Source organism: Acipenser ruthenus, chromosome 16, assembly GCF_902713425.1.
Source record: "Acipenser ruthenus chromosome 16, fAciRut3.2 maternal haplotype, whole genome shotgun sequence".
NCBI classification, from domain to species: Eukaryota; Metazoa; Chordata; class Actinopteri; order Acipenseriformes; family Acipenseridae; genus Acipenser; species Acipenser ruthenus.
The window spans coordinates 25957078-25983675 of NC_081204.1; the positions used below are offsets into that span (position 1 = coordinate 25957078).

The 26598-nt window shown below is 38.3% G+C and overlaps 1 protein-coding gene across 4 annotated transcripts in view; it reads left to right on the forward strand.

Moving 5' to 3' along the window:
• LOC117412345 (probable E3 ubiquitin-protein ligase MID2) overlaps positions 1 to 26598 on the forward strand; it is a 132818-nt gene that overhangs the window by 14404 nt on the left and 91816 nt on the right. The window contains exon 2 of one of the 4 annotated variants that reach the window (XM_058989146.1): positions 16839 to 16897. The exons of the other annotated variants lie outside the window; for them this stretch is intronic. The gene's annotated coding sequence lies outside the window, so the exon portion shown is untranslated. The remainder of the gene's footprint in view (positions 1 to 16838; positions 16898 to 26598) is intronic. 4 annotated transcript variants of the gene reach the window in all.

The following is a 26598-nucleotide window of genomic DNA, read 5'->3' on the forward strand; positions in this document are numbered from 1 at the left end:
TAAGCAACCACACATACTGAATCTAGCCATCCTTGTCATGGGTTATATTTACAAAAGTCTCTCACTTCCCTTTTTTTATTCTGACTATTTACACTATGGTTTGTAGATGGTGTCATAAAAGAAGATATTTTAATTAGCAATAACTGAGCTGGAATCTCATCAAATAATCTGAAGCAGTTTCCTTTTAGGTACCAGTCAAATTAATTTGGTACTCCAAATACAGGTTTCAAGTTCAGCCTGATTCTGGAGTGTTAAGTATTTTTCAAATGAATATGTAACCATAGAGGGTCCAGGGTCAATTCATCATTTTATTTAAATTTTTTGTTTTGCCTGGCCTTTTATTAATTATTTGAGTACTTCTGCCTGTCATTGAAAAAGCATTTGAGTACTCCAAAATATGTAGTACTTAAGTATTATTATTATTATTATTATTATTATTATTATTATTATTATTATTATTAGAAATGTACACCCTTGTAGATTTACACTCCCCTCTAACTATATTTTATATTCAAAGGGCAGTAAATTTGGATTGGATGCCAATTTGAACCTGTCTGACCAAAAGGGGCTTTGTGGAGTTTTTTTTTTACCTCGGTTAGCCCACTGATCAGCAATCCCAGAATGCAAAGTAAAGCAGCATTCTAAAGCCAATTTAGTTTTCTCATTTCTGCTTCTTGAAGCTTTCATCCTCGTTAGCTAAACCTTAACTATATTCCTGCGTATCGGCTCAGAATTTATCATTAGCTTTTGAGGCTGCTGAGTGTGCTTCATTTCAGACCTTATTATGGCACTCAATCAGACAGAAAAAATTGCACCATTGGGCTCAGTGAGAGGGCACATCATGGCTGATAATGCTTGACGGAAATGGTCTGCTTGACTCTGTCGCCACGGCTGATTCTGTCTTCATTCAACAATAAGCATTTTATCTAAAACCTTGATGTTAAGTTTAATAACGGACAGCAAATTAATATTTGAAGTAAAAAATTGTTTTAAAAAAAGTGTGTCCTAGCATGTCTGCCTCGCTGCCACAGTGTATTGCAATGCCTCTTCATTCCAAACCTCCAGTGTCTGTGCTTCATAGAATAACCTTTTAAGAGACTCCAGCGTCATCATGATCGTGGTTATGTTTGTTTTAAGGGCTTATTTTGCCATTACAATTCACAGCAAAAAAAACAACTGGTGCTTGTGGAATCCCATAAACAAAGTACAGAAAGTCGACCAAACAGTGGCAGTGAATGAAGTAATGATGTATCTGGCTCTTGCATTTCTGTATAACTGTGGGTAATAATGCACTTTCCAAAAGTTTGTACATTGGTCACCTTAGCTACTGTATACAGAAGAGCTTAATTTACAGCTGCAAAACATAATTACACTGTTCCATCATATTCCTAAAAGATGAATCCAGGTATGACATGTTCCTAAACCTTTTGCTCAGATGAGGCGATGGGCTAGCTTTCCATCTAACATTGCTCTTTAAGTACCTAGCAGTGTTTTTTTGATGAAAGAAGATGACAACAGAAATGTCTGATGAAACTAGAACCAGAATTAGGAAAAGGGACGAAAACAATATACAAATTAAAAAAAAAAAAAAATCAACGAAAATGATGTATCTGGGTTTTTTGCGTATTAATATATATATATATATATATATATATATATATATATATATATATATATATATATATAATATATATATATATATATATATAATATATATATATAATAAAACATTTGCAGAATAACTATCGAACGTTGGATAGTCTTTGTTATCCTTAATGAGTCCGTAAATCAGGAAATTCCAATGACTAAACTGTTCTGTCACGTGATGCTGGGACAAACAAGCTGCTAAATTTATATACAGTATTGTTGCTATAGTTTGAATCACAAAACTGTCAAATCTTGTTGGAAGATCTTACATAGATACAACTTGTCCTGTTTGTAAGCAAGGATGCATTATTCAGAGTGGGATAAATGTTCATGTTACAAAATTAACAATAAACTGCTGAAGGATTTAAATACTCAAGTTGTTTCTTCAGAATAAGGCCATTTTACTCAATGTTGAACATTTGTTTTAAAGTAATGATACCATAACAAAATGCAAATGTCAGAATAGTACTCGTTTTTATATTTACTACATTTTATTTCAGAAGAAAAACACCTGCATTACAACTGTCAAGGGTGTTGGGTCACCCAAAACCTAACATTTTTTTCTGTCACCAGCAAGCTAATTTGATAAATCTCCCAATAAATAACTTAGCTGGCAACAACCTTTCTGCAAGGTCACAATACATGTTTCATTGTTAGTATTAGAATGGATTTGACACTTCATAACTGAACAGTGTGTGAGCAGAGAGACTGTTTTGCTAAAGGCCAATTAACACAAGTGAAGGGAAATAAATGAACAGCAACAGGACAACTAAGGCCCATTGACTTTGGTATTGATTCCCACTGTGATTGTGTAACACATTGTAAAAAAAAAAAAAAAAAAAAAATCACAATTTATAGTCCTATGTATATGCATATTCTCCATGGCTTTGTTTGTCCTCTTCATTCTTAATACCTGCTTGTGAAAGTCTTGGCTGTCGGTGGTACTAAACTAACACGAACGCAACATTAAGGCCATGACCTGAGACTTGTCTGTCCTTGAGTTTAACCGTGAAACCGGCAGCTGGTATTCAAGCTTGCTTGATTCAGAACATTTGCTTTCATGGAGGGAATGCTTAATTTCCTTCTCCCTCCCACGATGATTTCTCAATATTATTTGAAGGGGGACCTTGCAGGTTCATCCGCCCATACTGTGGAGGTAATAGGCAATCACTGCTGTTTATAAAGTGAACATCACAGAGCTGTGTTTTAATTTATGAAAAATGTAGGTCAAACGGCTCTTTTTATGAAGGTAGCGGTTTGACTAATGCCTCAGACTGCACCGTCTTGTAAACTGTCCTGCTGAAAAAGCTGTGATGACAATGAAAATGAAAATGCTGTGGCACAGGAAGCAGTGCAGACTGCAGCCTCAACTTTAAAGGTTAGTGAAGTAGCTCTCCATTCATGTCCTGAAATTCAGTCCAGGTGTTTGTTTCAACCAAGAACATTCTGTATTTGTTTTAAAGATTTAAATGTTCATATAGTTTATTTATTTTTTTATTATGTCTCAATCCTAAAATTCTAGGTGATGCAAAACGTTTGGCCATAGCTGTACAGCACAGGAAGTGAGTTTGTACCTGGAAGCAAAATAAACTTGTATACCATTGTCTTTGGAAATGTATGCTTAATCCAAGTATAACGTACAACCAATAAACCAAAAGAGCTTTAACAAAGGGAAAGACAGACAATTGATAATATTGGAAATGCAAGTAAGTATTCTAAAGCCACCACTCACTGTTGTACATTTGATATCTGGTACTAATCCTAAGCCTTTGAGCCGTTCTGCCTCCAAAAGGCTGTTCCAGTCCCCTGTTGAAGGATTATGTTTACCTCCTGGTCACTAGATGGCACTGTTTCTGTATATACGCCCATTAGACATATATTAAGGGAAAAGCTGTCCTGTTATTTCCACTGGGACCTCTGCAGAGAAGTCACATTTCCTCTTCACACACAATTTTGATCAAAATACAAAGGGATGGTTTTCTTCTTCTCCCACATTTTTGTGTCAAGCGACAGTTGAGGGAAGACATTTTGTTTGCAAATTAAATATTCTTTGCACACATTGAATTATGTGTATATAGGTTGATATTTTTTTATATGAGAAATCTCATGTATTTACAGTATTGAGGATGCTTATATTTTAAATCCAGTACATCTGATTTCTGTTTTCTTTGCCAGTGACATGTTTTTTTTTTTTTTTACTTAAACTATTCATGTATTACATACAGTCAAATACACTTTTCAATGGCTTGCAATGAGATTTTCTCTGCAAACTTTAATTGTGAAATTCAACCAGAGTGAATTATCGGCAGTCCATACTGTCTACTGGTGACCAAGACAGTCAGTCAGTGCTTTAACTGAGTTCACAGAGGATTGGTGCTACGAAAGAAACATTGTACTGTACATTCCATCTAAATAGGAAGAAGCAATCTTGCTGCTTTCCAATGCAGGACTTTTGAATGCAATAAGCCAGGTTCTAGCATACCTACTTGGAATAGCATTCATTAATCATACCTGTAAAAAGGCACTGATTCTAAAACTGTAGGTAGGTTGTTTATTAGGCCTGACACAACTGTAAACTGTATAGGTCATCCATTTCCTCTCAAAGGAGAACACAATTCCTGCTCCGTAGAACACCAGAGGGGTCTGTTTCCTTTTATAAATATTGATTTGGATGGAGATTACAAGAGCTTAATCTTTGACTTGATGTGTTGAGGATCTTTTAGGCCTTCAGCAAGTGAGAACTTCAGGGCATCGGATGAAGAGTTTTTTTTTTTTTTTTTTTTCTTTTTTCTTTTTTCTTTTTTCTTTTTTTCCATAAACGGTCGTGTACACATCTGAGAAACTTTAATAAACCTATAAAGTTGATGGGTAGATATGAAAGAAATATATAATTCAATAAAGATGGGCAATAAAGATACAGTATGTGTCGTGACAAAATTATAAGTTGCCTTGTGATTTTAATTTAAAAGTTCAGCTCTACAAATCTTTATTTAAGACAGCAAAAAAACTCCACACATCTCTAATGGTTTGTAACTTTATTACAGCCAAGTAAAATAATATTAACGTTTGTTTTTTATTACATGCCATCCTAACTTCAGCAAAGCCACTAGCTGTAAGAATACATTGGTTTTCTGACACTTTACATTTGTATTTAGATTGAAAGCACAATACAATATAATACAACATAAGTATATAATGCACCTTTAGTGAAACTCCATGTCACATAATGAAAAACAGGGTTTGAAATTGCAGGGATCATTACAATACAACCAAACGCATCATAACCATGCAAACATTTACTGTGATTTATTTATATCCTATTTACAATAAAGAGCCATTTGACCTAAATTTTACAAAAATTAAATTCAGCTTTGTGATGTTTACTTTATAAACAGCAGTGATCTCGCTCTCTCTATCTCTCGCTCTCGCTCTCGCTCTGATCCCACCAGTCTGCTTCCCAGAGTGTTTAGCGTTGAGCAGGCAGGGGGGCGTTGGGTTTATTCCTTTCACCCATCTTGATTAATTGGAGAGGCCTTATTGAACCTCCCTGCCAGTACTACTGTACACAATCTTTGTGTATCAGAATATCAAATGAGACTATTGATTTAAAGCCTCTACAACTACTTCTTCTCTTGGACATTTAAGAAGAAACCAAAACCATGGACTTTAGCCAAGAAACACCGTGGGACTGTGTCATGAATGGCTGGCTGGTGACGTCACAGACCAGGAGGTATAGACAGGCACTGTACTGCGGGGTGCAGGCTTATTAAATAAATGTAACCAACAGAAACAAAAACACTTTAAACAAAACAAAAGGCACGATGGCCAAAACAAATACATATGTCCAAAACAAGTATCGTGCTGGTCTATCCCCAGCACGAGTAACAATTGTTTACCGTCGTTATAGCGCTGTCTCACTCCTCATAACCCTCTCCAACTTTGAGTGGCTGATGTGCTTTTATCCACGTGGCCATCTCCAAATTAGTAATCACTTAATCAATTTGGAGATGGCCACATTCCACGAGTTTAGAGAGATGGGGATTTAACCCCATCTACGCTGCCAAACAATAACAAAACATTGTTGAACACAACACAATACAGTACATTTAAGTTTAATAATACCATAAATGTTAATATAGATAAGGGACGGGCGTACCTCCGTTACAGACTGCAATAACTTATAAAAAATGTGGAACACACTATTTCATGACAGAACAAGTTGCAGACATTTTGTATTCAGTTTGGCTGTTTAAACAAAGGTTTTGTTTTGTTTCCCCTCACTTTTATTGACAGTTTGCATAATGATGCCTTATGGCCTCATATATTCCTTAATGAAACTCCTGATGTAGCCAGGGCAGGAATTTGCCATGCAGTTGGAGTTAAGCCTGGGCACAGGCTTAAATTCTTCACTTTATGTCATCTGAAAGTAATTGCTGCTGCAGTTTAGTGTTATGTAAAAAAGGGAACATTATAATCTCATGGTGGAACATTGGTTGATGTATAACCAACCTTTGAAAAAGGTTCAGCCACGGTTTTACAGGGTTGGAACCAAGACATCCATTGCATAGGTTTTACTGTGAGCGTAAGTGGCTACTGTATATATAATCTCATAATTAACTTGAACTGGCTTAAACCATAATGCAGTGGGAGTTCTATTTGCATTACTGAAATGCACTGAAATAAATGGACCATTTGTGCAGTACAATTTAATATTGCTTAGAGTGTTCTTTGAGGTAATGGGGAAATTCTAAATAATTAAAAAGGTTGATATGATAAGATGCAAATTACATAAGAGAATAGGTTAAAGTTTGTTTAGTTGTTTTTGTTTTCAGTGCATGCAGTTAACCTAGTTTTGCTGTTGTATGTTGTAAATACTCTAAGAAACTGCCTAATACGATCTGCACAAGCCAGCACCTATACTATGATCAGCAATACAGTGGTGCATCAAGTCAGATCCATGGTATTCAACCATAAAACACAAGTCATTTTGGACAGCTTTAGAGGTTTGTAGGAACTAAAAACAAGAACTCATGCAAAGGAAACATCTCCTGAAAAATGCAGTTTATTTTGTCCATCTGAATTCCGCAGATTGCAATGCAAAATGTTCTGTTTCAATAAGATTGTTTGGAAGCAATCCATTCTTGTTAGATGGTTTAAAGTCTGTGATATGAAATTCACTTCAGGGTTCATAATTTACAGACCTCTCTTATTATCTTTGTTTTGGGTTGAAGCATTAACTTCTGTATATAGCAAGAATCATATTATACAAGACTTCAAAGTCAATACAATCTGAAAGCGAGTGCAGATGAAAGGACATGGGTAGCTCAGGGTGTTCAAGCTATGTATCATGATGGCTTGAGGCAAAACCCTGTCGGCTGATTTTCTGGGAACTAGCAGAGGAGTTTCAGGTTCCGTGTCTGTCACACCGCCCTTATCCCCCATGTGTGCTCTGGGGGTTATTTTCTGAACAGAGAGAAACTCATTGCTGTGTCATCTTAAGCACAATAAGAAAGCATTTAGTTCTTTATATATAAATTGCAGTTGGCAAGGGTGACAATTTTATATGAGATTTTGTATTTGAACTATTCTATAAAACAGTTGAAGAGAAACTGTTTTTTTTTATATATTTTTTTTATTATTGAATAGATTAACCACTGCAAATGTATACCAAATAGATTTTAGTATAAATATGTATAGTTGTAAATAGATTCTTTGCCAGAACCTAAAAATAAAATGCACATATACTGCTTGTACTCGAGGGGTTAACTTTGTACAAAACGAAGTGAGCAAGCAGCAAAAGACTTATTATGTAAAAATGAACACAATTGAGAGAGAGTGTAGTTTTAAACCATTACGTTTTGTGAGACCCATTTCCTTTGTTCCAGAATGTCTAGTATATCTAATCAGCAGCCAGTGTTTAGAATGATATGATCACAACAGTAAAATTCAGGAAAGAGAAGAGGTGCTGTAGTTTACTGTGGTTTAAGCGTAGTCTGCGGATGCTCTTGATAACCAGCGATAGCATCTAGTGAACGGTTAGGCACAAATATTCCCCCTTTTTTTTTTTTTAAACACACCCTGAAAATATCCTGTCAAAGTGCTGACAAAATATTTCAATAGGTTGCATGAGGTTAAGGTTGCATTATCTGAATCGGGAAGCGGATCCTTCCCTGAAAAAACATTGAAAAGCGTCTTTTAAAGCTGGGAAACGGCCAGCAGTTGCAATTTCCTGTAGCATGATATTCCAGTGTTTTATAGCTGAGTATTCTAAATTTATAGCAAGTCAAACTGGAACTCGGTTATAAACTACAACCAGATTAGATCTCGGCTGCTTTAAAAAATATATGCAGGTTTTTTTTTTTAACTGTATAGATATTGACAAAGCAACTTCCCATGACTACTGTACACCAGTTAACAAAGTTTACATTCTTGAAATACCAGTATTGTGAGAAAAAGCTCCTTGTGTGATATTTCTCTCAACAATACATTTAGAAGTTTTGGAGGGTAACACCTATTAAGTTCTGAATGTATCTTTTTTCACTGCCTGCTTTTTCATAAGAGTCCTTGAGATAGAGAGGAACAGAACATCTCAGTAGCAGTGGAGCTGATTCTGTTTAATTTCTGAGGACTGTCAATAACATGATAATGTTCTGATCATCAGATACTGTTCCAACCCCCAAAATAGGGATACACCAATGACAAAGTTACAGTATGACAATGTGGTCTAAATTCTGAAATCACTGAAAATATGACCTCACATATTATTATTATTATTATTATTATTATTATTATTATTATTGTTATTATTTATTTCTTAGCAGATTAATTGAATTAGGGGTTAGATTGCACACTTATTACAGTGCATGAAACAACATGCCAACAAGATAAAAGCATTGCAAGACTGGTTTACGCTTTCATGCATTATTACATTTAGAAACTGGATACCATACAATACCATTAAATTGAACGATAAGGCAATTTGGAAGTCATACGGAATTTTGTCTACTCAATTTTATGCCCAGTCCACTTTCAAATCCTCTACTTTTTTTTTTTTTTTTTTTAAACAGCAAGAGTTTTTAATCATTCAGTCAGTATTAGTTCAAGTAGGTTTAACGGCTCGAAATGTAATGAGCTGGATCAGAATATGTGTAAAAGCATGGTGATGAATGAATGAAACAAATCACTTGCCATATTTTTGCTAAATGGACTTAACCAAACATTCCCGCTCTCCAAAGCTAGTAAGACACCTCAATCTGCCAGGTGTTGGGTGTCTCAGGTAAAACTTCAACAATAGTCACAAATACACAGATGAAAGTAATAGCTGAAATAACTGTCTACTTGAGTTTGCAGGCTGGTAGAACTGGGTCTCTCCAAATCTTGAATGTAGTCACTGACCCAATGAGTCCATATGCAAAGGAGCAAAGGATACACAGAGATTAGTGCCAAACTTCATACTGCAGGAAAAGAAAACCCAGATCCTGAAAGCAAGCAAGCAAGAAAATGTTTTTTGTGCAGTACCTGTTTAATTTATTATTTATTTATTTTTTTTAATTAACAAAAAGTTATGTTCTATTAAAGTTTTGCTAGCCGTTTAATACCTTGTTTTTCCCTAATAAACAGAAGGTGTTTCAGTTCGGCATCCTGTCTGCTCATGTGTGATTTCCTCCTCCATGCTCACTGTTCAGTGCTGTTTTTAGTGCCTTTTATAGAAAGATTTGTATTGGCAGGTGTTTTTGGAAAGTAAACAGTTTTAGCTTATCTAACAGTTGGAAAACGTAATGTTTTCCATGACCTGAACACTTTGGCTATGGTGCTGCAATTGGCAGAATACGTTTTTTCTTTCTTTCTTTTTTTTTTTTTTTCAAAGTTGTTTTTCCATGTTTGTGGTCAGAATACTTTTTGACTTTACCTGTGTATGCTTGTTGCAGTGACCAATGAGTTATATGAATTGTATAAAATTTGAATTAAATACAGCTGTTCAAGTTGCTGGTCTTGAATTTGTTTGGAATGGGACTACTTTTTATATAGTGCTTTGAGTAGAAACATCTGTATCTCAAATATCTGAAATAACTGGTGTTTTAAAGTTTCACAACTATCCACAGTAATTCCATCTGTTAAACAGGCAATAATTTAATTATTTAATTAAATAAGCACACCAGCATGAGGGCTTTTTTTTAGGGCTTCTGCAGTTTTTGTATTTTTTTTTTTTTTATTATTATTCCACTCAGAAAAAGTGGAGCACAGGCTTACCTTGCTCTTTTGAATGAAATGTAATTGCAATAAATCCAATGAATATTATAAACACCAGTAGTTAATGGGAGAACATTACAGACCTTATTACTCTTTTAAGTTACATCATTCTATTTCCCTTCTAAACTATGACTCACAAATCTGTGACACTGTTAACGAAACAAGGACGCTGTAGTGTCTCCGTAGTTGTAAGGGTTTGAACTGTGCATGTGGCTCTAAAGCAAGACAAACACACTATTTACATACCTAAATAACATGTGGCCTTCACCCTTTGAAAATGTAATTGTGAATCAAGTGCATTGCTATTATGTGGTTTCAAAGCATGTTGATCATGTGTAATTTAAGTAATGTGAATAGGATAAAAGTGCATGTCAGATAAACAGAACAAATGGGTTAAAAGACTTCTCTGTGCTAAATATTTAGCAGTCACTTAGAAATGCCTTTTTGCTTTTGCACACTTCATGAGCATTAAGTTCTAACCAAAAATGTAAAAGGAACGTAACAATGATGTTATTCTATAAGGATTTACATGACTATTTGTGGATGAAACCAATAAGCCCATTATGCTGCCTCCCAAGCATTTCTAGCAGATAGTGGCATGATGACATTCCGGTCTAATATCAGCTAACACATGGATGTTATCTTTAATTTATAGTTAGTATTGTTCCAGGGTCAGTCGCATGAGACTTGAAACGATTGTTTGTTTAGAGAAGCACATTATCTTCGTAACCTGCTTCATTCAGCTAGATTCATGTTTTTTTTTTAAAAGCTATGTTGCATTTCTTTGATATATCTAGGATCTGATGTTAACAAGCAGTGCTAGTCATGACACACAACATCGGTCACAGTCTCAACGTTTTTAGACAACATTGCTCATTCTCAGTTTGTGTCCTACATTATAACATCAAACAACATAACATCGTGAGGCAGTGTGGTCTAGAACCAGAAGGTCATCGGTTCAAATCCCACCTCTGCCACTGACTGACTCACTGTGTGACCCTGAGCAAGTCACTTAACCTCCTTGTGCTCCATCCTGCAGATGAGATGTTAAATCAATGTCCTGTTGTAAGTGACTCTGCATATAATGCACAGTTCACAGCCTACCTCTGTAAAGCACCGTGTGATGGTAGTCTACTATGAAAGGTGCTCTATAAAAAAATAAAGATATTATTATTTTCAAATGAGCTGGCAACCTGTCTGATGGCTGTTGTAGCCATGCATGCAATTATCACAGATTCTGTTTCCTTCTTTTCTGTAAACACTGATCAAGAGATAAATTGGTAATGCACACTCCAATTGTTGTGACAGATGAAAAACGACTGGCTGTGCCCATTTTACAACACCCAAACCCGTTGCTCGAAATATCTTTGTATCCCTGAGTCCAATGTACCAATGCACAATGACTAGGAAGAACAAATACTGTACACCATTATATACTGTGTATGTATGTATGTATGTATATATATATATATATTTCTGCTGCTTTTGGATTGTTTTCGTTTCTGCAGTAGGTTTCCATCGCATATATACAGAACACATTTGGTAACTATGTGAAGAATATTTAGCAGTTTATACTCCTGGCTTGAGTATGTATCAGTTCAAAAGAATTTAGCAGCTATGGAGAGATACAGTTTAAATTGGGTATGACACTCTTTTCCATCCCCTTGTTCTGCGAACTTGCAATAAGTAGTCAAGCACCTAGTTCTGGCACTATGTCTATGGCAGCAGGGAAGGGCTAAATCATTTAATACTATTATATTATTATTTTGAATCCAGTTGGCAACAGTGAGATGAAACTAGAAACAAATAATTTGAATATAAATATGGCAGAGACCCTGCAATTGAGTTATGTGGTGGATTTGGTTTAAATCTTCCAAACACTGTTGCTTTCAATGCAAAGTGCTACATACTCTTTCCGACACATACTGTATATGGAGTATTGATACTCAGACTATGTGGAGTATTGATACTCAGACAGCTTGTTTTGGACCTGTTCTTTTCTTCAGCATCATGTTCTGAATATGTTTTGTTTTTTTGATTTTTTTAATTTGTTGCAGTTTCTTCTCCCAGTTAAATCTGAACTATTTAAATGGAGGTACATACATACAATTAAGTTGCGTTTCATTGAAGGTTAAGGGACGTACTGAATTTTAATCATGGTAGTGTATATGAGCTGGCTGTTTGTTATTCTAAAGGCTGTTGTCCTATCTGTATAGAAACTGAAGGGGATACAGGGACAGAGGCTTTGCTGTGATGGTGTTAGGTATGAGTAAATGATTTAGACTGACAGCTCACAACCCGGGAACACAGGATATTAAAATGGTCACGCACAACCAGATATTAACTCAACTACTGACAACCGTAAGACACGCAGCATCCTTTAGCTGGAATTAAAATGACTGGGTGTCTTGCATACTGTGCGTGACTTGAACACAATTTTCACCAGTTGTTGGTTATGCATTGTTGGTTGTACACCAACAACCAACCAATCCCATTGCTGTCTTCACAAATAGCAAACTAAATAGTTAATACCCTCCTTTCCCTGATTTTACAGCCAGGTGAAATGAATAAAGGACCAACCGAATCTTTTGCAGGCCTCTTGTATGGTTTTTAGTGTAGTAGCTGCTCATGACAGGTCACAAATGTAGAGAATCAAGAGGATACTTCCTGTCCCATGAGAGCAGTCCTATAGGAGGTTGTAAAGTCAACCAGAAACCCAGCGATTGTGTTATTAAATGTTCAGTAAAAGGATTCTAATACAATACATGTCAATATGTTTTATTTATTTATTTATTTATTTGGCCCTACGTAAAAAATAAAATAAATCGCTGAAATGCATTGACAAGGTGCATTAGTTGAGGAAATAAATAGTCTTGATAGCAGATAGTTGACTCCCATTTCTGGTAAGTCAGTTGCAGTATTTTAAATCTGTATTTCTGCCTGTTTTAAAATGAAACATTCACAGCACTTGATGGCAATGAGATAAAATGGGGAAACCTGTCTGGTGAGGCCACTGGACAAAGCATTTAACTTTTAGGAATTACAATTTGGAGAGCAGAATGCAACCACAGTAAAAGATTTGAGTGAATCATTTGACAAATAGTGTTCCGGTTGATGATTTCATAGACATAGATGCGCTTATCTAAATAAATCATCCAGGTAAGGAGAAGACTGAGAAGATAAGCGCTCAAGCGAATACAGTAGTATTTATTTTTTGGTCTGTCCTCTGTGTTGGCATTGCTGATAACTCTGGTTTGTTAACAGTTCTTCTAGAATTTCAGGATAATAAACTGAAATTGTAATACTAAATCAGTGATATTTTGTATTTGTTTCTATCAGGCATTCGTGGTCCTAAATAGTCAAGACACTGCCTCTGCTTCCCCATTCCAGCAAAATCATGTGAGAATGTGCCAATGCAATATCAATTTAAGCAGACTATATAACCGCTGATCCCAATATATCAACTCATAAGAAAAGTAATTGCAACTTCCTTATCAACCAGCGTGTGTCTGAGATGACTACAATTGAAGCGGCCCACACATACAGCTCAGTTATGTGGTTGTAAATCATTGCTCATTCTGTTGGAGGGGGGCCGCTCTCATACTGTTATCTCTAAGGAGGAGAGATAAATACATTATCTATATATTTCAAACTAAACATAGCATAAAGTACAGTTTGTTTTCCTACAGGTTTTGCAGATAATACGCAATCTTTTGTTTTTCTGAATACCAGAACATTTAGATAATCTATTGGGGGGGCTGAAATATCAAATATTATATTTGCTTTTAATCTTTTTTTTTTTTTTTTTTTTTTTTTGAGAACTATTTCACTGAAGAACTACATAAATTGCCACAGCTGTTAGTGTTGCAGACCCACTGATATATTTATGAATTTTGTTTGTAACTCTTTTCAAATAAATACACTTTAGAGTTATTTAAAAGTCTGGAATGCTAATATGATTGTTGTGCCATGGACACAACTCCATAGACCAGTGAGACTAGGAAACAACAGCCCCCTAACATTCTCTTCCCCATGGGCTTCTGCTGTTGTCTACCAATTGTCTGCGGCACGTTCTTGTGTCCCAAAAAACGGTAAAGACAAGTGACTTATAAACAGCCCTGTCGTATTGAGAAATTGATCTGTATCCCCTTTACTATATTTAACAAACAATAGAATAAGTAATATCACTCTAGTTAATGTCACCTTCCACTTCACCACATTGACATGGTTTATGGAAGTCATAAGCTCCTGATGATATCACTTTAGTTATAGTCAGACTGTGTGTTAATATCGATCACATATCAGTCAATAGATTTCCACTTAAAGGTATTGCAGCTAACAAAATAATTCTGTTTTTTATGCCATGCTGACTCATTCACTATATAGATTTTAAAAGGGTAGTTTTGAAAGAATCCTTTGTTTTAGCAAAACTGTGTTTTCATTTTATAACATGACATCTGGTACTGCACTTGGTGAAGAAATGTGCTTGCAGGCCTTGTACTTTCTTGGTCATTTCACCTGTGGAGTAAAATTGTCCCCACCCCTTATTTCCTGCGAGTGTCCAATAAGCTTCTTCCCCTAATGACTGGCATGCTTTGCAGCCAATAAGATATGTAGACTCCAATGACACTGCTGAGTTAGAACATGCATCTGTAACAAGTTACCTCGCAGACAAAGCAATTTCACTTTCTTTTACCTCATGTACTACCCAATGTCGTGTGTTTCATTCAAAACCGCACGCTGAAAATGTATATAGTGAATGGTAGTACCCAACGGGTGAGATGTATGGATTTTGTTTAATGTCGGTTTGAGAAAGAAGAGCATACGATTTGTAGTATGACATGTAAATAAGTTGCTATACAGTATTGAAATATTCTGACATAACGTAGCAACATATAGCATACCAGACAATGTGAATATTTATAGCTTTCAAATGTTTTTTCTAATTATTACAAGGTGTTGTACATGTTTAGTGTAGAAGACTGAAGATTGAAAATAGTGTTATGAATGAACAATATTGCACTTCATGCAGTACCTGCAGAAATATATTTTTTATTATTTATTGCATCAACACTTCTGTGTGTTCTAATTATTTTGCCATGTTTTTGGTGAACTCCTGCAAAGGTAAACTGCTTATCTTTTACCATTTGTGCTCATTCCCTTTGAAGATATTAAAGGGTTTTGCTGTTTGCTGGCAGATAATCAGATCATTTTATTGAGCTTAAATAGGGTAGCGTTTTCCTCAGAATGTCAAAGCTTCATTGCATTTTACAGACATTTAACTGTGTAAGGAAATTGGATAGTCAACCACTGCAGTGAGCTGCAGAATGCAACATAAACATTAATGATGAGAAGCGTACAGTAAAGCATGCGCTTCTTTTTGTTCGTCCCTGCTGTGTTTTAACAATCAGCCTTTCAGCGAAACTCATTAAGTTTAGTATGCAAGCTGAAAGCAATTTAGACCAAAAATTTCAACCTTCATAAAGTTTGATGGAGTTTTGTTTTTCCCCATACAGTAAAAGAGAACGAGGTGCTTTTAATGATGTAAAATAGTTTAGGTCACATTGTAATGAACTATCCCTGGTAGCAGACAGTTGAGTTATGTAAAGCTGCATTCTTGTGTGTGTCGGTCTGTCTGTATACATTTTCCTAGATAAACCATGTGTTTTTTGGTTTTTTTTCTATTTTTGGGCGCCACAATAGAAAAATTTAAAAATTGAATCTAAACTCAACCTTTAATTTGTAAATAAATGGGGACCAAGCCTGGATTTACATAATTACAAAGCACTACTCCTGTCTCTGGATCTGTGTTTTACACAGACGGATTAGGAGTTTTAAAATGTACAGGCATTCCAGTCTAAATGATAATACAGCGATAATAAATGTCACAGGACTGTATTTACAGAGCATTTACCCAATTGCTAAGTTTGGTGTTACAAAACTTCAAACAACTTGGAAGTTGATGTAAAAGATCCTGTGAGAATATTTATTATTTCTTACTGGTTCTGTTAAACTGGAATAGTCAAATTTTTATTTTTGAGTTAAAATAAGTAAGGCATGCCAAAAAGAATGATTTCCCTTTTCTTCCAACTTAATAGAGTTAGCCTAATATCACTATCATCCTGTTGCCTCAAGCCTTTATTTTGATAGAAATGGCCTGTGAACCATTTTCGTTTAGCAGCGCAAGAGCCTGCTCGCTAAATTGTTTTGCTTCGAGGAATGCAGTGAGCCATGGAGAGAAGCAGCCATAGAATCGGTATAATCTAACAAACATTGCATTAAGCTAAAGTGCTTACCAAATGGACAGCACCAACCGCTTACACAACTGATATTGCCAGTACAGTACTTCAGAGAACATAATTTGGCTTAATTCAACTTCGCTTTCATTGAGTTAACTCAATTCCCTATCATAGCCTTTCAACACCTTCAGGTTTGCAACCCATCATGATTAATTATCAGCTTGTCGTCATGACCTTTTTCTTTTGATGGAGAATTAAAATATCCACAGTTTCAAGTATTTTATTTAACACCGCAGTCCTCCATATTAGTGAAGTTCAGAGTTAACTAAAAGATTGATGGTGACAACAAATGCCTAATAAAATTACCATCTTAAAACAAGTGTTTGTCATGGATACATATAACACTAAGAAGATCTCCCTCCTTGTAAAATGGAATTTGAAAGTGAAGTTCCGAAGAGACCCTGTACTATGTGGTTGAACTACCTGTTCAAGCTACAAAGATAATGCATGATCAACGTATGCTGAAACCCTGTGATTTGCCACATTGGCATTCTCCTTTTCAACTTGTGATGATTGTGCTTTATTTTGGTAGTGTGAATAATTTTGCAAAACAAGGGTCAGACCACAGTTCCTCTGCCCAAAAAGTGTGTCAAAACGTTTTGTCTGCTTGACATAGTTTCTTTTTGTTTTACCTTGTTATAGTTTGTCATCGGGTGGATTGGCTTGCTACATGCTTAACAGGCTGCTCTAACCCTCCCAAGGTAGGTTATTTTACCTTGTCTGCTTTTTCGCTACAAGTGCTACAAAACAAGCAGTTCATGAACAACCAAAGCAAAAATTTGAACAATTGTAGCTGAAAGTTCAGCTCCACTTAACTCAAAGAACTTGCTGTCCCATCAGACCGGTTATCCTTTATTTATTGATGTTGTTTTTTTTTGCCGAAACTGGTTTTCTCCTTTCCCCTTTACAACATAGCCTCAAGACAAACTGATACATTGTTTCATACCGTCTGTGTCCCTCAGACCACAAACAGTGACATGCAGTAAATAGCTGACATTTCTGTTTTGAAATTAGTTGGCTCCTAGAAGAATGAGCATATCATTGATGCGTACTGAGCATCTCTCTCTCTCTCTTTCTCTCTCTCTCTCTCCTCTCTCTCTCTCTCTCTCTCTCAATTTTTTTTCAATTCAATTCAATGGTGCTTTATTGGCATGACTTACAATAGCAGGTGTTGCCAAAGCAATTATACAATACAGACATGTATATATACAATGCATCATGAATACATATATATAAACAAACTGATTTATAAAGTACAGTAAAAAAAAAAAAAAAAAACACATATCACTACTAACAATAAACATGTATCAGGACAATAAGCATTTACCTAATACATACATGCCTACATACACAACAACATACATACTGTATATACATAAGTGTGTGTGTGTCTCTGTGCAGAGCTCTCATTGTGTGTCCCTCAATCTGTGACATGCAGACACATACTGGGCTGCTAGTTGGGCTGTGCTTCTCTCCTCTCCCAGGAGGATTGGGACTTTTTCAGGGTTGGTCATGTTTGGGAAGTTTGGGAGGGAATTTGCATTTTCCGAGTATTTCTTACATTGAAGAAGGAAGTGCATCTCTGTCTCAACCTCTCCTGTCTCACAGTGACCACAGAGCCTTTCTTCTTTAGGAAGCCAGGTCTGCCGGTGACGGCCTTTTTCAATGGCCAGGCTGTGGTCACTGAGCCTGTACTTGGTCAGGATCTGCCTCTGCTTTGTATCTCTGACAGTAGAGAGATACTCTGCCAGAGTGTAATCTCTTTTTAGGGCCCGATAACAATCCAGTTTATTTTGAGATTTTGTTTCTGTGTCCCAATGTTTCAGATAGCAGTTTTTGGTTAGTTTTATAATTTGGTTGACTCTGATTGGGGGCTGGTAAGCAGTGCTGCCCTGAAGCTGGTTTGTTTTAGTATTATTAGTTGGGTTCAGTGCAGTGAGCTTCAGGGCCAGCTGGCTTAGAGGACTCTTTTCAGGGCTGAGCTCTTGGGTTTGCATGGCCTCATACTGGAGGGAGTCTGATTCACTTTTCTTTAGGTGCATCCAAAACTTTAGTGCTCTTTTCTTTATATTTATGAGTGTTGGGTAACGGCCTAATTCTGCCCTGCATGCATGATTTGGTGTTTTTCTTTGCACCTGTAGGATGTTTTTGTAGAGTTCAGCATGCAGGGTTTCGATTGGGTGTTTGTCCCATTTAGTGTAGTCTTGTTGACTGAGTGGACCCCATACCTCACTTCCATACAGCGCAATGGGCTGGATGACACTGTCAATTAATTTTAGCCATATTTTGATAGGAATATTGATTTTATAGAATCTTCTTTTGATGGCATAGAAAGCTCTTCTGGCTTTTTCCTTTAGTGCATTCACTGCTAGGTTAAAGCTCCCTGACGCACTGATAGTCAGGCCCAGGTACGTGTAGTCTGAGGTGTGTTCTAGTGTAGTGTTGTTTAGGGTGAAGTGGTATCTGTTTCCCTGAGTTGTGGCCTTTTTTTGAAAAATCATTATTTTGGTCTTTTTAAAGTTTACTGCCAGGGCCCAGGTCTGACAGTACTGCTCCAGCAGTGCCAGGCTCCGCTGCAGCCCCTGCTCTGTGGGCGACAGCAGGACCAGGTCATCTGCATAGAGCAGGAACTTGACTTCGGTGTTGTGTAGAGTAAGGCCGGGGTCTGCAGACTGCTCCAACATCGTAGCCAACTCGTTAATATAAATATTGAACAGTGTTGGACTCAGACTGCAGCCCTGCCTCACCCCCCGCCCCTGAGTGAAGAAATCAGTTCTTTTGTTGCCAATTTTGACTGCACATTTGTTTTCTGTGTACATTGATTTTATTATATCATAGATTTTACCCCCTACACCACTTTGAAGAATTCTGTAATATAAACCTTCATGCCAAATAGAATCAAATGCTTTTTTAAAGTCAATGAAGCAGGCGAAAATTTTGCCTTTATTTTTTTGGTGTACGTGTTTGTTTATTAGGGTGTGTAGGGTGTAAATATGATCTGTTGTGCGGTGATTTGGTAGGAATCCAATTTGACTCTTACTCAGGACATTGTGTTCGGTAAGGAAGGCCAGTATCCGGGCGTTGATGATACTGCAGAACACCTTCCCCAGATTACTGCTCACACAGATGCCCCGGTAGTTGTTGGGGTCGAATTTGTCTCCACTCTTGTGAATTGGGGATATAAGCCCTTGGTTCCAGATGTCAGGGAAGTAACCAGTACTTAGTACCATGTTGAACAATTTAAGCATTGCCTCCTGTAATTTAGGGCTGCTGTGTTTGAGCATCTCAGTGCTGATGCTGTCAGGGCCGCAGGCTTTCCTGGTTTTCAGTGCCTGCAGCTTCTTAGTTAATTCCTGTAGGGTGATTGGAACATCAATTGTGTTTTGGTTATCTTTAATTGATTGTTCAAGTAATTTCAGTTTTTCTCTAGTTTCATTTTGTTTATCTGTTAGATCTTTTTGTTGAATATCTTTATAAAGGTTTTCAAAATAATTTTTCCAAACTGTTCCATTTTGTATCGTCAATTCTTGTTGTTTTGTTGGGTTTAAATTGTTCCACATTTCCCAGAACTGATTTTGGTCAACAGATTTTTCAATGTCTGTGAGGGTTTTGTTTGTGTGTTTTTGTTTTTTCTGTTTGAGGGTGTGTTTGTAGTGTTTTAGAGTCTCACAGTACCTCAGACGTAAGTCTGTGTCTTGTGGTTGATGGTGTTTTTGATTAGATAATTTTCTTAGATTTGTTCGTATTGATTTACATTCATCATCAAACCATGACTGTGTGTGTTTTTGTTTCTGATTGATCTTCTTTTTGGTCTTTTTAATATTTGCCATTATGGCTGCTTTTTCAAATATCTGATTGATGTCATTAACAGACAGATTTAGTCCTGTCATATTAGGTTGGTACAGAGTGTTGAGGAAAGTGTTAATGGTGTTAGTTATTTCAGTGGAACTGATTGCTTTGATATATTCCTCAGTGCTGTTTGGAGCCCATCTGTATGTTTGATTCAGATTGTACAGCTTACTGGGCTGTGTTTGTGTGTTGCTTGCCTGACTTCCTCTTTTCAGGAACACAGTGATTTGATTGTGGTCCGATAGAGGGGTTTGTTGCCTGACAGTGAATGCACTTAGAAAGGAGGGGTCCATGTCAGTGATGGCATAGTCGACTACACTAGTCCCAAGAGCTGAGCAATACGTGAACCTCCCTAAAGAGTCCCCTCTGATCCTGCCATTAACGATGTACAGACCTAGGGCTTGACAGAGATGCACTAATTCTCTCCCATTTTTGTTCACGGCACGGTCAGGGTTGTTTCTCTGGATTGTGGTGGGTGTGAGGTACAGAGGGGTCTGTCCAAATACATGGCTGTTTCCCTGGGTGTTAATACAGTCAGGCTCTGAGCCTGTCCTGGCATTGAAATCCCCACAGAGCAGCACATTCCCCTGGGCCTGGAAATGGCCGATCTCTGTGTGGAGGGTGTTAAAATACTCTTCGTTGTAATAGGGGGATTCAGAAGGGGGGGTGTATGCTGCACACAGGTATATGTCATTTTGACATTGGGCTATTCCCTTGTTAATTTTGAGCCATGTGTGTGTTTGGCCCTGTTTGACTGGGCTGATGTAGCTGGCCAGCTCCTCTCTGTACCACACTATAATCCCCCCTGAGTCCCTGCCGCGCCGGACTGTGCTCAGTTTAATAGAGGGCACTATCGCCTCCCTGTAGCCTGAGGGGCAGTGTGTGAGCGCGTCTGCACGGCACCATGTCTCCAACAGAACTATCACATCGACATCTTTTGTATTTTTAATAAATTCAGGATCTGTGCTCTTCAGCCCAAAAGCAGAGGAATACAGGCCCTGAATGTTCCAACAGCTAACAGTAAATGAACTCATGTAATCCAACCAATATTATTCTTAATGAAATAAAATGTCTAACAATAACACAACATTTTATCATTTTAAGTTCCCTTTAAACAGTAAAGTACAAGTATAGTAATTATTTTAGTAGTATTAATAATTATTTATTTATTTATACTTTATTTATTTTTGTAGTTATTTACATGTAGAATATTTTTTTTTTTTTTTTTTCTTCCCTACCCGAGTGTTGCAGGTCTCAGTTCAGCAGCCTGGAGCAGAGGATGCTGAGGAGCTGTTTGATCTCTCCCAGTTCGGTGGGGGCTGGGGGGGTGGGCCGGGACAGAGTTGCAGCATAGCTGAGTTGCTGCTGGTGGTCGCTGATCCTGGCGGTAGTGGGACGAGTGGGGGGCCGGATGGCGGGCGGCTGTACGGTGCTGCGGGGGCGGGATGTGTGCGCTGCAGTGCGGGGGGGCTGCATGCTACGCTGGCCTCTGCTGGCACTGCTGCGAGGGGGGCTGGCTGGGCTACGGCCCATGGCTGCATCCTTCAGGGTCTTGGCAAAGACTTTGACCCCCTCCTGGTTGAGGTGCACCTTGTCGTAGAGGTGCCAGGGCCCCACTGTGGGGTGGTGTGCCAGGTGCACGTTAGGCAGCGCAGCGCAGCCTCTGGTGATCTCTGCGTTCACAGCGTTGATGGTGTGTGGGTGGGTGTCGGCTCGGGGCAGCAGCGTGGAGATGACCACCCTGGAGTCGGGGAACTCCTGCGTGGCTCTCTCAGCCACCCTTCTCACGGCCTTGGCGGTGTCGTGGCGCAGGGAGCCCAGGTCGTTGGTGCCGGTGTGGATGACGATGCAGCTCGGGCTCCCCAGTGTGTCCCGGTTCAGCAGCTGCAGGGCTCGCTCCGTGTTTGTGCAGCGGATGTTGTTGACACGCCGGCTGGGAAACAGTCTCCTCATGTCCAGGTATTTCCCGTTGCTGTCAATGAGGAGGGCCACTTCTGCGTTTGTCTTCTTTTTGGCCAGCATGCTGTGGGTGTGGGTGGGGATGGGGGTGGGAGCGGGGTGGGGGGGGGAACGGGGTGGGAGGGGGAGCGGGGGGGAAGCAGGGGTGGGGATGGGAGCGGGGTGGGAGGGGGACCGGGGGGGGAGCGGGGGTGGGGATGGGACCGGTGTGGGAGTGCGGGGGGCAGCGGGGGTGGGAATAGGGGGGGAGCGGGGGGGGAGCAGGGGTGGGGATGGGACCGGTGTGGGAGTGCGGGGGGCAGCGGGGGTGGGAATAGGGGGGGAGCGGGGGGGGAGCGGGGGTGGGAGTGTAGGGAGGGTGGTAGCACGGGGAGCAGGGATGGGGGGGGCTGTGTATCTGTGGAGCTGCTCCCTCAATCCCTGCAGCTCCTTGTTGGTGGTTTTCTCTCTGCGCTGCATCTCCTCCTTGACGCTGGTCAGCTGGGTCCTTAGGTTCGCGTTCTCCTGCTGCAGGTCCTTCATCTCGCTGGTCAGCTCGGTAATGGCCACCCTGTTCTCTCTCTTGAGCTGGCTCACCTCATCTCTGAGCTGCTGGGTGCTGGTTTCCGTGAGTCTGGCCAGTGTAAGTTCTCTGAACTCCACAAACTCCAGCTCCAGCAGGGCCAGGCACTCCCGCATGTGCTGGGTGTCGCTGGGGGTTGTGGGGGTGGGCAGGTTGGTGTCGGGTGATGTGCTGTCTGAGGTAGGATCTTCAGGGTCTTCAGGGTCGGTGTTCTCGGGGTCGTTGGCTGTAGTGTTTGTTTTTTCAATCTCTGCTGCCTCTTTTAGTTGTTTATATTTTTTTCAAAGGAGGTCAGGCTAGCCTCACTGCCCTGGATCAACACAGTTCCGCTGTGGTAGACATTAATACTCAAGACTGTGCTGTCCGGGTCAGAGTCTTCTCTTAAGAGGATCTGTCTACCTTGGCAGATCCCTCTTTTTGTGACGTTGCTGTACGTCTTACACACAGCAGTGTGCCAGGCATTGAGGTGTTGAGTGTAGAAGATGAGGTTGCTTCTCATCTTCTTGTCTCCTGTCCCAGAGTAGTCTGTGTACAGACACTCCGGGTTCTCTCTCAGCACGCTCAGTTTATGATGCTTCCTGGCCTGTGCGCTGCGCAGTTCAGCCGGGTACTGGAACTCCCTGCTCTCTGCACGCTGACTCGTCTCCATGGCAACCGAGAGAATCTGCTACACTTTGTTGCAATTTCCAACTGTCACTGCCAACGGCTGCTTTTTTGAAAGTAAACTGAACTTTTTTAAAAGCAAACTACTGCTGAACTTTTAATTTTTGTAGTATTTTTTGTATTTATTACTATAAAATTATAAAATAAAATGATGGTAGTGTAAAACGCTTACCTCTACCTCTGTAATTTTCTTCCTTTATTTTCCTCTTTTATTTACTTCTATCTTTTCTTTCTTTCTCTTTCTTTATCCTTTTCTTTCCTTTTCTCTTTCTTAAATATTTTTCTTCTCTTCCTTTAACTCTCTCTTCTTTCCTTCCTTCCCTTTGCTCTGTGATTTTCTTCCTTTCTTTATTTTCCTCTTATTTCCTTCTTTCTTTCTTTTCTTTCTCTTTTTTCTTTCTCTTTCTTTTTTCCCTTTCTTTCCTTTTCTTTTAATTTTTCTTCTCTTCCTTTAATTCTCTCTTCTTTCTTTCCTTCCTTCCCTTTCCTCTGTGTTCTTTTTTCTTTTGGTCTTGGGATCTTCTTTTGGTGTTTTTATAATATTTAATCAAAATGTTTTATCTTATTTTTTCATATTACGTTAAATACTACTTTAAGTACTACTATACAATATGTTTATGTTATTAAATTAGCATTTTATTTCACTAAGAAACATATACATTTTTAAATTTTCAGGAGCTCATATTTTCTGTGACTGCTCACTCTAAAAGTCTCTCTCTCTCTCTCTCTCTCTCTCTCTCTCTCTCTCTCTCTCTCTCTCTCTCTCTCTCTCTCTCTCAGGTGGGTTTCATGCATAACTTTCTTTCCCACAGTTTAAAAGATGACCTTAACTGCCAACTGCTTTGTGATATTGAGTCATAGCAGAAAAATGTATGCCTGCATGTGTGTGGGAGAGAAGGGCAGGGGGTGACCTGGAACAGTTACAGAGCTGGTGCTGATATTTCTGGTTTAGTCCAGTAACTCCAGAGACCAATTTATTTTGTGAAACCGTGTGTGCCATTGGATAAGTTAGTTTAATAAGTATTGTGGCAGTATTTGAGGTGAGTAAAAGTCTTGGCAACAGAGTTAGTGTTTCTGCATAGAGTAGAAATGCAGTTGTGTTTAGGGTGGTTTAGTATTCCTTCAGCTTAATTGAGTCCCGCAGGTTTGATTTATCCATGGTATTTCATCTGGAGAAGATGTACAGGTCTTGAACTTCTAGTTTGTCTAATGTTTGGTTAATCCAGTTAATTTCTTTTTGGCTTTGGGTTTGGTTGAATGCTGGAAGAAGCCTGGGGGAAGAGAAACTTTCTTAATTTGACATGTACAGCATATCCACCTAGCTGTCTAGTTCCAGTTCCAGTAGTTAAGGATTACAAATATTGCTTGTACCTTCTGATCACATGGCACCTACAGAAAAAAAATGAGAAGCATCTTATTTTTAATTAGTTATGCAAATGGCATCCCTGATAAGTTTCATTCATGATGGGGCAAGACAGCAGTCTTTCATAGAGGGCTAGATGGCAGCCTCTTCGTTGATTTCCATATCCAAGACTAAACAAATTACTGATGTTTCCCAAAAACTATTCATCTGATTTTCATTAGAGTAGGTAATTGCATATTCCCCCAGAACAATTGAAACACCTTTTGTCAAGCCCTTATTGCTGTTACGAATATTACATTGGCAGAAGAGATAGCTTTCCACTTTAGAGTATTGGTCACAAGAGTTTACTGCTGTAGGTTGCTTGCACTGTGACTTGGTAAAGGTATTAATTGACCCAATAAGTACTTCATTAATCCATCCATTTAAAAAACACAAAGGAATTACAAACGCTGAGTTAGCTTGATTGAGGTAGGCTTTCAAACAGGATGTGTTTTTGGCAAATTCGCCCGACAACTGTTAATCCAATAGATTCTAAATTCTAATTTACCTTAGAAGCCCTCTAGCTAAAAGCAAGTCTAAATCCAACACAGAGACTTCTTGGCACAGCTACAGTGCAGAAATAATGCTAATCAATATAGCATAAGCCTCGAGCTTCCTTCTTCATTGACAACACAACGTGCTCTGGTTCATGTGTGGTCAACTGGTGTTATTTTATTTTAAAATGTTTTTTATGAAATGTTTATGGAACAATTTTGCTTAATTTCTTAGTTGTACAGGGTTATTTGCAGGATAAGAAAGTCCATTCAGGTTATCCTTTTGTTCAATTGCAATAAAACAGTCTCATCCTGCATTTCAGAAAATGCAGCATCTGATCTTGACAACACCTCCAAGGCAATAAAACTAATTTTAGTCAAATTTAAGAGGAGGTATAAGAAGGGTTTTAATATATGTAATAAATACATCTGAAATGACTTTCTGTAGAAAATAGTGGTGGACCAAGGCTTTTCACAATCGCTGTATTGGAAAATGCTTATGAAGCTGTAAATGTAGCTCAATTGATAGATTTACTTAAGTCACTCTGGTCAAGCAGTAAGTTTAAATGAGTGTTTATGGATATTCTGTTTGTTTCCATGGACACCCTTTTTCCCCATTAGACATATTAAAAATATGTATTTCCTGCCAAGTGGTTCTGTGAAAGCAAATTAATGTTTACCCAAATCAATTTTATCATAGGTAGAGGAATAATATCCAGAATATTTACTATTCTTTCACAGAACACTGTTTGTATGTAAACAGTGTGATTGATTAGACAGAAAGGGTTCATTGCCATGAGAGAGACAGTATACTGTCTAGTGCATGGACCACACAGCCTACTATCTCTGTTGCAGAATATGAACTTACAGTATAAACCAACACCACAAGAATCCAATATAAAACTATAAGTTAATATGATTCCTATTTATTATTATTATTATTATTATTATTATTATTATTATTATTATTATTATTATTATTATTATTATTATTGTTGGACACTGTAATGGATCGCCTCCTTGTGACATCAGCATAAGACTTCCCTCTCGACTGCAGAGCTTGCTCTTTAGTTGAATGGTAAGACATTTGTCTTTGAACCGTATGGTTTGCGATTCATGTCTAGCCCTTGCCTTTCCATTCAATTCAGTGCACTGTGATTCATTACAACATGCCTTTTAACCAAAACTTCAGTTTGAGTTACCACTTGTGAAGCTCTGTTGTGGCATGCTTTATTGTATACGTACACAACGGAATACAAAAGACTGATCTTGTAATTAAGAGTTTAGAAGCAAATGAAAGAGTTGCAGTTCCTGTGACTTTAGAATCCTGAGAATTAAGGAAAGATATTGCTTACTGTCTGACATCCATGTTGTGCCTGAACAATGATTGTTATCTGCATTATCTGCTGTTTTACTGAAACAAATTATCTACAGAACAGTCGTGTGGGAAAGCTTAAGTCAAGCATACAATAC